This window comes from Pteropus vampyrus, unplaced genomic scaffold, assembly GCF_000151845.1.
Source record: "Pteropus vampyrus isolate Shadow unplaced genomic scaffold, Pvam_2.0 Scaffold144, whole genome shotgun sequence".
Lineage (NCBI taxonomy): Eukaryota > Metazoa > Chordata > Mammalia > Chiroptera > Pteropodidae > Pteropus > Pteropus vampyrus.
Window position 1 is genome coordinate 844684 of NW_011888925.1, and position 10000 is coordinate 854683.

Below are 10000 nucleotides of genomic sequence, written 5' to 3' on the forward strand. Positions count from 1 at the left end.
CCAAGAAGAAACACATGCAGAAGTGAAGAGAAAATGTCTACGAAGTTTCATGACAATCTGAGAGAACAACTTTCTGACTGCTGAGTCTAATAATGAAAGCAGGACTTGTGTTTTTGTAAGTCTTCTTGAAAATTTCATTTTCCTAGTATCGGGGAGGCAAATTCTACCTCTGGCCTCTTAGGGTTTTTGGCTGGGCCTGAGAATTACATTGACGTTAGGCAGATTAATGGAAGAAAAAACATACACATTTATTTAATATAAGTTTTAGGTAACACAGGAGTCCTCATAAGGAAATGAAGACTCCGAGATGTGATTAAAAGACTAAATGTTTTCATACTGGGTCGAACAAAGAAAGGCAATTATAGAAAAGTAACTAAAACAGAGGCTAGAAGAGAACAGAATTATTTGAACAAAAGGTCTGTCTGTGTAGAATTCTCCCAGCTTCCACTTCCTGTCCTTGATAAGAATGTTACTTTCCTCCTGGTGTAGGAGGACATCTTCCATCTGGAGGTTTCATCTGCTTTTAGGAAGAAAAGGGGGAGGGTCAGAGCGTCCTTCTCACACCTGCTATTTTCTTTAAGTGTCTTTAGCTCAAACTAATCCTTATGCCAAAGGGGCATATTCTGGAGTGGCGTATTCTGCCACCTTTCTGTAGTCATTTCTAATATACTTTACAAAGTATTGATCTGTGACACTTTGGCACTAAAGAAAAACAACCTGGTCCTTCAGCCCAGTGACTCTGAGAAGCACTGAGCCCAGCCGGGGAGGTCTTGAGGATAGAGGCTAGGTCTCGGCTGGCTGTCCCATTGGGCAGCGGTCCCCAACCTTTTTGGCACCAGGGACCGGTGCTCCCATAAGAATCTAATGCCTGACGATCTGAGGTAGAGCTGAGGCAGTGATGCTGGTGCTGGGGAGCGGCTGCAAATACAGATGAAGCTTCACTCGCCCAGCGCTCACCTCCTGCTATACGGCCCAGTTCCTCACAGGCCATGGACTAGTACCGGTCCGCGGCCTGGGGTTGGGGACCCCTGCCGTAGGGGGCTGTGCAGAGGCCCCTCAGGGTCCTCTGAAGAACTGAGAACGTGGAGAGGCAGCCTTTGGATGTTGGTCTTATAAAGAGAACAACAGCCAGCATCGGACAGAGAAGCAGCACAGTCCTGGCAGAGGGGCTGTTACCAAGAACAAAAACTGGACAGCCACGGGCAGTCGCAGAGAAACAGGGAACTCCTCTTAACCCCGAAAGGATAAGCACAAGAGCAAGAATGTGAACAAGCGGAAGCCCCTCCCTGCACGGCCCCACCTGCCCCCTGCAGACCCAAGCCACCGCGTTCCAGGCAGGGCTGGGAGGGGACTGGAACCAGAAGAGATTGAAGTTCTTAAATATTACAAGTCGTAGTAACCGACATGGGACTGTCAGAATGGGTTCACTCTGGGACCAGATGTCCCCAGGGCTGCATACACCCTCCGGGCCGCTCTCAAGGTCTCTGCCATGTCGATGCTATTGAAATTGGTTCATAACATCCTGGGCTATTCTGATGAATTCTGCTACCTTAGGCTTCGATCTCAATATTTTGGGCAGGAGGCTGCCTAGACCAAAAAATCTGATGAAGCACCTGGAAATGAATCAGATTCGGTGAATTCTACACACTTGCCCCTGTGGGGGAGGAAAAGAAGCGAGTCTTCAAGGACTCCCGAATCCAGCTGGGGAGATGACACAGCGTGGAAAGTGCTAAATGACAAGGCGACGAGGGATACTTGTTCCTCAAAGAAGCAGCTCCTCCGAGTTCACATTAACGAGAGAAATTATTGAGTAAAGGAGGCGCCTTTGAGGGCTGAGCTGAATGAGAAGGCTGGTAGAAGTTTAATAAAGTGATTTGTTTGTTTTGTGTTTTTGGCTAGAAGGCAAAGGAAAGACCACAACAGTAGGACCGGCCAGAATGACAAAGGGCTTCTTGGGCAATGAATGCACGTTAAGTAACTCAGGTCTGTATCTCAGAGTTATTTACACCCCAAGGGGTTATAAAACCAGACTCAAAGAGCACCGTTGGCATCGCCCATAATTGCGTAACGGGCGATAAAGAAGAGTCACTTTAGAATTATGACCATCAGCCAACTGGGGTGATAGCATCGCTGCTTACACCCTGTGGAGGATAAGCAGGAACCTCCGCATAGCCAAGGACACCAGTTAGTGTCACCCTGACATAAAATGAGACAGGCGGTTGGTTCCCTGTCCCAGAGGGGAGGAAAGACCTGCTCCCAATTCACATGTGTAGGTCAGCATCAGCTACCCTGGGAGACCTCTGGTCTGCTACACCTCTCGCTCCAAGTACATTCCCAGCAGAGCAAAAATGTGGGCGGCTGGAAGGCAGAGAGCTAGATTCTGTGCCCAGCCTGAGCAGAGCCTTGTTACATTACCTGGTCTCTTTCTAGAACACCCTCTTGCATCCTTCTGCTCATATGCTAAAACTTTTTTGGAGGGAGGGAAAGACTAGGTGATTATTTTTCATTTTCGGAAACACGCAAGGGGCAAAACCAACATATAAAAACTAAAGAGGGAACAAACCAGATGCCCCGCCAGCTTCCTCTGACTCAGCCCACGGGCTGGGCCAGTCCCAGTCCTGCGGGAGCTCGGGGAGCCCTTGGTGAACCCCACTACCTGTGTCTTTTGCTTATTCGTTTAGTAGATATCAGTGTGCATCGCAGCCCGCCCCGCTCCAGAGAGCCTCTGCTCGCCCAGCTCATTGTTGTCCTCCAGACCGGCTCAGCTTCCTACCTTCCCTACCCGACCCAGCCAAAGGCCCAGAGTCGTTCTGGATTCTTCTTTCTCTTTCGCTCTCCTCCCTTCATCATCATCCCCTCTCCTCCATCATCTCATCAATCACCAACTTCTCTCAATCTCACCTTTGACAACCTCTTAAATGCAAAATGTCGATAACTGATGAACACGGGTGCTGGGTATATGGACGGTCATTATCCTATTCTCTCTACCTGTATGTGAGTCTGGATGTTCCCAAACAGAAAGTGAAATTTAATAAAAGTTAAATAAAATTTCTCAAACTGGTCCCCTCTGCTCTGCTGCTTCTGAATCCAGACCTTTGATGAAAGGTCTCAGATTATAACTTCTCAGATTATAACTCCTTTGATGAAAAGGTCTGGATTCAGAAGGTCTGGGTTCTCTCACCAGGATGACCTCTTCGCAGTCACTTTGCTTCCTGCTCCTACCAGCCACCCTTAGCTTGACACGTCCTTCCCTCGACGCTGAATGTGGATGGTGCGGGGTTTCCTCCCATGAGACAATTGCTTTTAATTGAAGGAGTCGCAAGATATGAGACATAGCTCAGCACTCTGTCAGGTGTGCTTTACCCCAGACTAGGGGTCAGGACCTGGGTTCTAGTCCCAGCACAACTACCAGCCAGGTAGGAAGGACAGGTCCGAGAAGACAAAATACATAAAAACAGCATGAGCACCCTTGGCCGGTGCTTTCACTTTCAAAGAGATTTTAAGAATGTTATCATCTTGTTTTAACCTCAAAATAGATCCATGGGGAAGCCAGGGCCTGTTTTAAGGTTATTTCGGCCAGTTCTTGGCAAGGTATGAAATGAGCATACACACACACACCCTCCCCAGAGGAAGGCTGACACACGTCTGGTACAAGCAAATGACCAACCTCATCTCAACTGACTCACTGTCTGAAACACATTCAAATGCCAAAACAAATAGAGAAGAGAAGCTTTGTAGGAAGAAAAGCAGACACATATTTCAACTTATAAAGATGTATTTTTAAAGGCGAGTATTTTTACCTACGCAACAAAATAGGACTGCTTCTTTGGATGACCAACCTGAAGTTCACAGAGGTGAAACGATCTACCCAAAGTGATTCTTAGTAATAATAGTAAGAGTAAATGACAATGATAGCAGCAGAAAATACTTATTCTATATCAGCAGCAGCAAAAAGAGCTTTTCTCATTGAATCGTTACAATGACCCTGTGATACGAATAACACGTCCTTTACATAGATGAAGAAACAGACCCAGAGAGTCACAAGACCTGGAACAAGGAACTGATCGCTGCTGGGATGTGGGACTCTGTGGCCCCACATCCCTGTAACCACTGCCCCACTAACCAACCGCTCACCCTGGCTGAGCCAGATCATTTCCCAGTTAGTGTTGGAGCTGAGACGACACTCAGGTCCCTGCCCAGTGGTCTTTCCATTGTACCCGACGTCCTCTCAAATGGTAGACAAGGCCTTTCCCAGCACTGGGAAAGTGCAACCGGCAAAACCCAGACGGTGGAAAACTCTTCAGGTCTGCCGCAGAGAAAATGTAGGGAAGGGAAGGATCCAAGGGGAAATTCGGAAAGTAAAGAGGCTGAAAAGACAAATCCCATTAAAAAATGAGCAAGATGAAGTAAACTGTAGTATCTAGTATACGCACTTGGGTGATAAAAAGCTCAAGTTTGTGATTCCTATAAAACTCAGGATGGAGGCTACTGTTGGGGGAGGGAGGGGTTTGAGTTGGAGGGGACACACAGCAGGTACTTTGGGGAAAGGGTCCTGCTTATCCTCCACAGGGTGTAAGCAGCGATGCTATCACCCCAGTTGGCTGATGGTCATAATTCTAAAGTGACTCTTCTTTATCGCCCGTTACACAATTAGACCTGGGTAGTAGTTACAAAGGTATTCTTCTTATAATAATGTATTAAAGCCATGCATTTGTTTTATGTGGTGCTCTGTGCCTATGCTTTATTTTTAAATTTATTTTATTGTCGTGTGTATACTTATGTTTTATTTGACGATAAATGATTTTTCAAATATTTACTCCCGAGCTAGTCCAGCGCCACCACATAAAAGGCCACCCCCATCCTGCTTGGCCCTGAGCACATCCACCCAGAACCTTCCTAAGATAAGCCAAGGCCCAGACAGATTCATTCTAAGCCAAAGCGCGCATGTGTGTATGTGTGTGTGTGTGTGTGTGTGACCCCAATCATACGTGTCCCCCCTCACTTCTCAGATTATAACTCCTGGGGCAAGTGGAAGCCCCTTTCCTTTCAAGCCCATTTTCTTCAGGGGCCACTTTCAATCTTCAGAGCCTGAGGCTGAGAAAATCTACTCCTAAAGGAGTACAACCTAGTCTTAACTCTATAGAAGGTACTCGAACCCCTAACTGGCTTCCTGAATGGGACTTCCTTACATGACGTGGAGAGAACTTCCCTATACATTGTTGCATTGACTCTGTCACCTGATCTTCAGGTGAGCCTCACATTTTTACCACGGGAACATCGCCTTCCTATCTCCCTCCACTGACCCAGTGCAGGAAGGTCAGTTGTTTCCACCTTCATCGCACAAACAGGTGCAGGTGGGAGCTGGGGTGGGTGTCCTGTTGCCTCCTGCAGGGCGGGGATCCTGAATACCTCGTGGAGCATTTACAATCTCTTCTCTCCAATAGGGTGAGAAGAACATTGTCGCAAAGAAACTGCAAAGCTCGCCAGAGAAGGCTGGGCAGGAAAGACAAAGTGCAAACACTCACAGTCAAAAAACGGAAGAAAAACAGAGGTGTGGCCTTAGGGAAAAAAAAAAAACACAATGCGTGTTTGCAATTTTCTAACACAGCCGCGGTTCCTGCCTACGGCCTCAGGGATCCCCTCTTCCTTGGGCGCCCAAAAGGCCGGAGCGCGGCCTTCCTAGTCCTGAACCGGTTTTCACTGACTAATCAACTCTGAGGTCCTTGCTTTTTCCTTGGGCCTGCTGTTTCTCTTGCTTTCTTGTGGACGGTTTTCCCCCCGGGGATTTTCTCGTCCACCGTCCCTTCCTCCTTTGCCTGCGAAGGCCCCGTGAACACCACCAGGCTTGGGCGTACATCGACAGATGGGGCAGACGAGGAACCGAGAGCAAAGCCCACTAACTCCTGCCCTCTTGGCAGTTTGTCTCCCAGCATGCAGTCATTTTGACAGCCCTAGAAAATACCCATCAGAGAACAAGGCTTCAAAACCCTTTCCAAGCTGGGGGTGCGGGGTAGCGGGGGACTGTGGTAACAGGAACCCAAGGCTGGATTTGCAGGGCTGCAGATTACCGTGCACAAGGCCAAAATCATACTCAAGCTTGTGTCCACTCAGGGCTTTAACAGGCAGCGAAGTCCCCTGCGTCCTCCACGACGCCCGCGTCATTGCTTATAACGCCTGTCTGAGCAGTGAGTATTCTTCTATTCCCCACTGCTTGATCAGTGCCGACCTGCCGAGTGCCTGACCCCGGTCCTCCGCAAACTGCTGTGGGCCACACGAAGAGGTAGAATGGTAACCTCCTTCCCTTAGCTTTCAGGTGGTGGAATATGACGAACACGTGGGAGAGAACCACATGCTGGTTCATGTGGTTAATTTAGCATCAAAGTGAACGCACGGTCAATGCATGCCGGTAGAGTTTGAAATCATCTGGGGAGTGTGTTAGTGTCCTAGGACTGCCAGACAAATGACCACAGACGAGGTGGCTTCAAACAACAGAAATGGATCCTCGCGGTCCTGGAGGCCATACATCTGAAATGGAGGTGTTGGCGGAGCCCTGCTCCCTGCTAAGACTCTTCGGAGGAGGATCCTGCCTTCCTCCGTCCAGGTTCGGGCAGCTCCAGGCATTTCCTGGTTTGTGGCAGCATCCCCCCAACCTCTGCCTCTGTCTTATAAGGACACTTGTCATTGGACTTAGGGCCCACCTGGGTAATCCAGGATGATCTCATCTCAAGATCCTTAACTTAATTATATCTATAAAGACCGTTTTTACAAATAAGGTCACGATCTCAGTTTCTGGGACATGAACATGTCTTTTTGGGCACCGCCGTTCAACCCACTATCAGAGAGATCCCTGAGGTTTGGGAAAGGCACGTTAATCCTTCACTCATTCACTCGGTCGTACCTGTGCACCTACTATGTGCCGGGCACCATTCCAGGTGCTGAGGACACAGCAGTGCCGTTCCTGCTTTTTGTGGCATTTCGAGACGGACGATACATCGCTAGACAAATAAACAAGAAAGTATTAGGGAATAAGAGGGGACTATAAGGAAAGTGCAGTAGAGACATGTGACGGAGTGACTGGGTGGCCGCTTTAGACTTAGAAGGGAAAGGCTTTTCTGCGGAGGTGACGTGAAGCTGGGGCCTGAGTGCCAGGAAGGAGCCAGTGTGCAGGGACCTGGCAGAGGAAACAGCGAAAGCAAAGGCCCTGAGGTGGGAATGAGCTCAGCAAGTTCAAGGAGCAGAAAGACGGCCCGAGTGGCTGGTCCATGGAGAGCGAGAAAGAAAGTGGCAGGAGATGGGGCTGAAGAAGCCGACTGAGATGGGTCAAGGGGCCAAGCAGGAAGCTTAGCTTTCATCCCAAGAGCCAGAGGAATCCATCAAGTTTCCAAGGGAACACTATGCACTAACTTACGATCTGTCTGCTGAAGGGGAGCTGGCTGCAGAAGGTGAAGGGTCCATCAAGGAGATGAGGTAGGAGTTAGGAGCTCACTGCTGTGCTAATTAAAGGGGCAATGGCAGCCTGGATGGGGGCGTGGCCGTGGAGGTGGGGAGGACGTGCCGGAAGTGCCGGAAGTCTTCCGGAGGTAGCGATGACAAGACTTGGTCATGTGGGGTGAATAAAGGAGAGAATCGAGAATGCATCTTAGGTTTTAGAAGCAAGCAACTGAGTTTCTTTCTTTCTTTCTTTCTTTCTTTCTTTCTTTCTTTCTTTCTTTCTTTCTTTCTTTCTTTCTTTCTTTCTTTCTTTTTTTCTTTCTTTTTTAACTGTTGTGAAAACACCGATAACATAAAATTTACCTTTTAAACCATTTTTAAGCGTACGATTCCCGGGTAGGAAGTACCTCCACAATGCTGTGCAGCCATCACCACAATCCACTTCCAGAACTGTTTTAGGATGTGTTTCGGGCACTGGACCATCCGAGGATTCATCAGACTGGTGGAAAGCAGAGAGTGCAGAGGTCGTCCTGGCCGTCAGAGCTACTGCGCGTGAACCCCACCCCTTTTGGGGGCCCCCTTCCCTCCGATTGTCTCCAGTCGCCTCCTGGGCACCGGGAACATGACATCATGCTCTCTTTTTCTTTTGATTTTGCCTCAGCAAAGCCTAGGAAAAGGCATGGTGGCCGATGAGGAACTCCCTGCCGACCTTCGTTAGGCCCGAGGCCCTGCTACTTTATCCTTCCTGACGCCTCTGGGCGCAGGTACAGGAGGGTTCTGAGTGGAGCAGGGGGGACGATTCTTTTGACATTAACCCGAAGCTTTGCTCCCACTGGTCCACAGGGAAAAACCAGTTACGGAAAGGTCGGCCGAAGGACTGAAGGACAGACAGAGTGTGTGATGTCTCCAGCTGAAACCCTAGAGCAAGTGGCAGCAGACTGCAGAGCCCAGCAGAGAGGGAGGGGCAGGGAGCTGAGGGTGGGTGTGGCCTGGCTTGCAAAGAGACCTTGGCCTTTAATCATTAGAAGTCTTTAATGATTAAAAAAATACACACACACACACACACACACACACACACACACACGTATATATGTGTGTGTGTGTGTGTGTGTATACACATATACATATATATATGCACATATATATGTATATATGTATCAACAAAGGCTGCCTATGGAGAACTCACAGCTTTAGGATATAGAATAAAAAAGGCTGCCCCAACTCCCCACTCCCGAGCCCTGAGTTGGGCTCCATTGAATATGTGTGTGAATCAATCGCTAAGACTCTTGTCCAGGATTAACACAGGGCAGATCTCTAGTTTCTAAATGGTTGCATTTTTATAACCCTCTCCGAAGTAATTAGATAGACAAGTTAGCAAACTAGTTAAGAGACCGGCTCAGAAGAAAGTCAGCTAAGTACCTTTACCATCTAACTGGTCTAAGGAGCTCAAACGGTGTCAATTCCTGTGTTAGTTTTCTGTTGCTGCTGTAACAGATTACCATGCATGGGGTGGCTGAAAACAACATACATTGATGATCTTACAATTCTGTATGTTTGAAGTGTCCTTGGGCTGAATCTGGGTGTCGCCAGGGCTGCCTTCCTTTCTGGAGGATCCAGGGAAGAACCCGTTTCCTCGCTTTTCCCAGCTTTTGGGGGCTGCCCGTATTCCTTGGCCCGTGGCTCCTGCCAGTGCTGCTGGGGTGTCCTCTCGCTCTGACCTCCTCTTCCGTCTCCCTCTTCCAGATCGAAGGGCCCCCCACGATCACGCTGGGCCCAGGGTAATCTAGAACCACCTTCCTATTCTAAAGTCAGTTGATGAGCAGCCTCAGTTCCATCTGCTTTGCCATGTCAGGTAACATAGTCACAGGTTTCAGAGATTAGGACGTGGCCTTTTTGGGGTGGGGTCGGCAGGGAGACTATACGGCCACAACTCCTCTCAAAAAAGCAGAAATCGGGAGGGTATTTCTAACTGCACCAAACTGGGAACTCCTAAGAGTCTTACCACAAGACCAGCCCTGAGCAAGTCTGCAAAATTACTTCCTGGGATTCAGGTATTATCTGTTGTACTGCTCTTTGTCACCTAAGTAGAAGAAAAAAAAAAAAAAAGAATAAAATAAAAAGAACTTCTGTCACATATTATTCTAGGACGAACTGTTGGAAGTTTTACTCAAATCTCCCCACCGCCCAAAGCAAAAAAACTAACATGATGAATGCTCACTGGATTGTAGGTTTTCTATTTCCGCCCCCCATTCGTCATATCACTATGGAAACGGGTAGGTATCCCCATCTCTCTTCTACAGTCAAGGAAACTCAGTCAGCTCTTTAAGTAGAAGCAGAATTTATACCATATTCGTAATGGTTACTAATGACAGAAATTCAGATTTAGTCCGCGTTGCAAATACATTCCCATTAGCAAGTACGGCTTTGCCAAAGCTTACGGCTCGTCCTCCACTGCACGCGAGAACACGCCTGAGGGTCCTCATTCATTTATTCAGCAACTATTTCTTGAACACCCTCCGTGTGCATATTCCCAGCAAAGTATGATACAAAAAAAGTAAAAAATAGCTCT

The 10000-nt window shown here is 48.2% G+C and overlaps 1 long non-coding RNA gene across 1 annotated transcript; it reads right to left on the reverse strand.

Moving 5' to 3' along the window:
* Positions 1-7772: 7772 nt before the first annotated feature.
* On the reverse strand, positions 7773-9827 carry LOC111744961. The gene is made up of 3 exons (XR_002782425.1): positions 9650-9827; positions 8974-9511; positions 7773-7930 (listed from the first exon to the last, which is right to left on the reverse strand). It is a non-coding gene; the product is annotated as an uncharacterized LOC111744961 (long non-coding RNA).
* Positions 9828-10000: the final 173 nt, after the last annotated feature.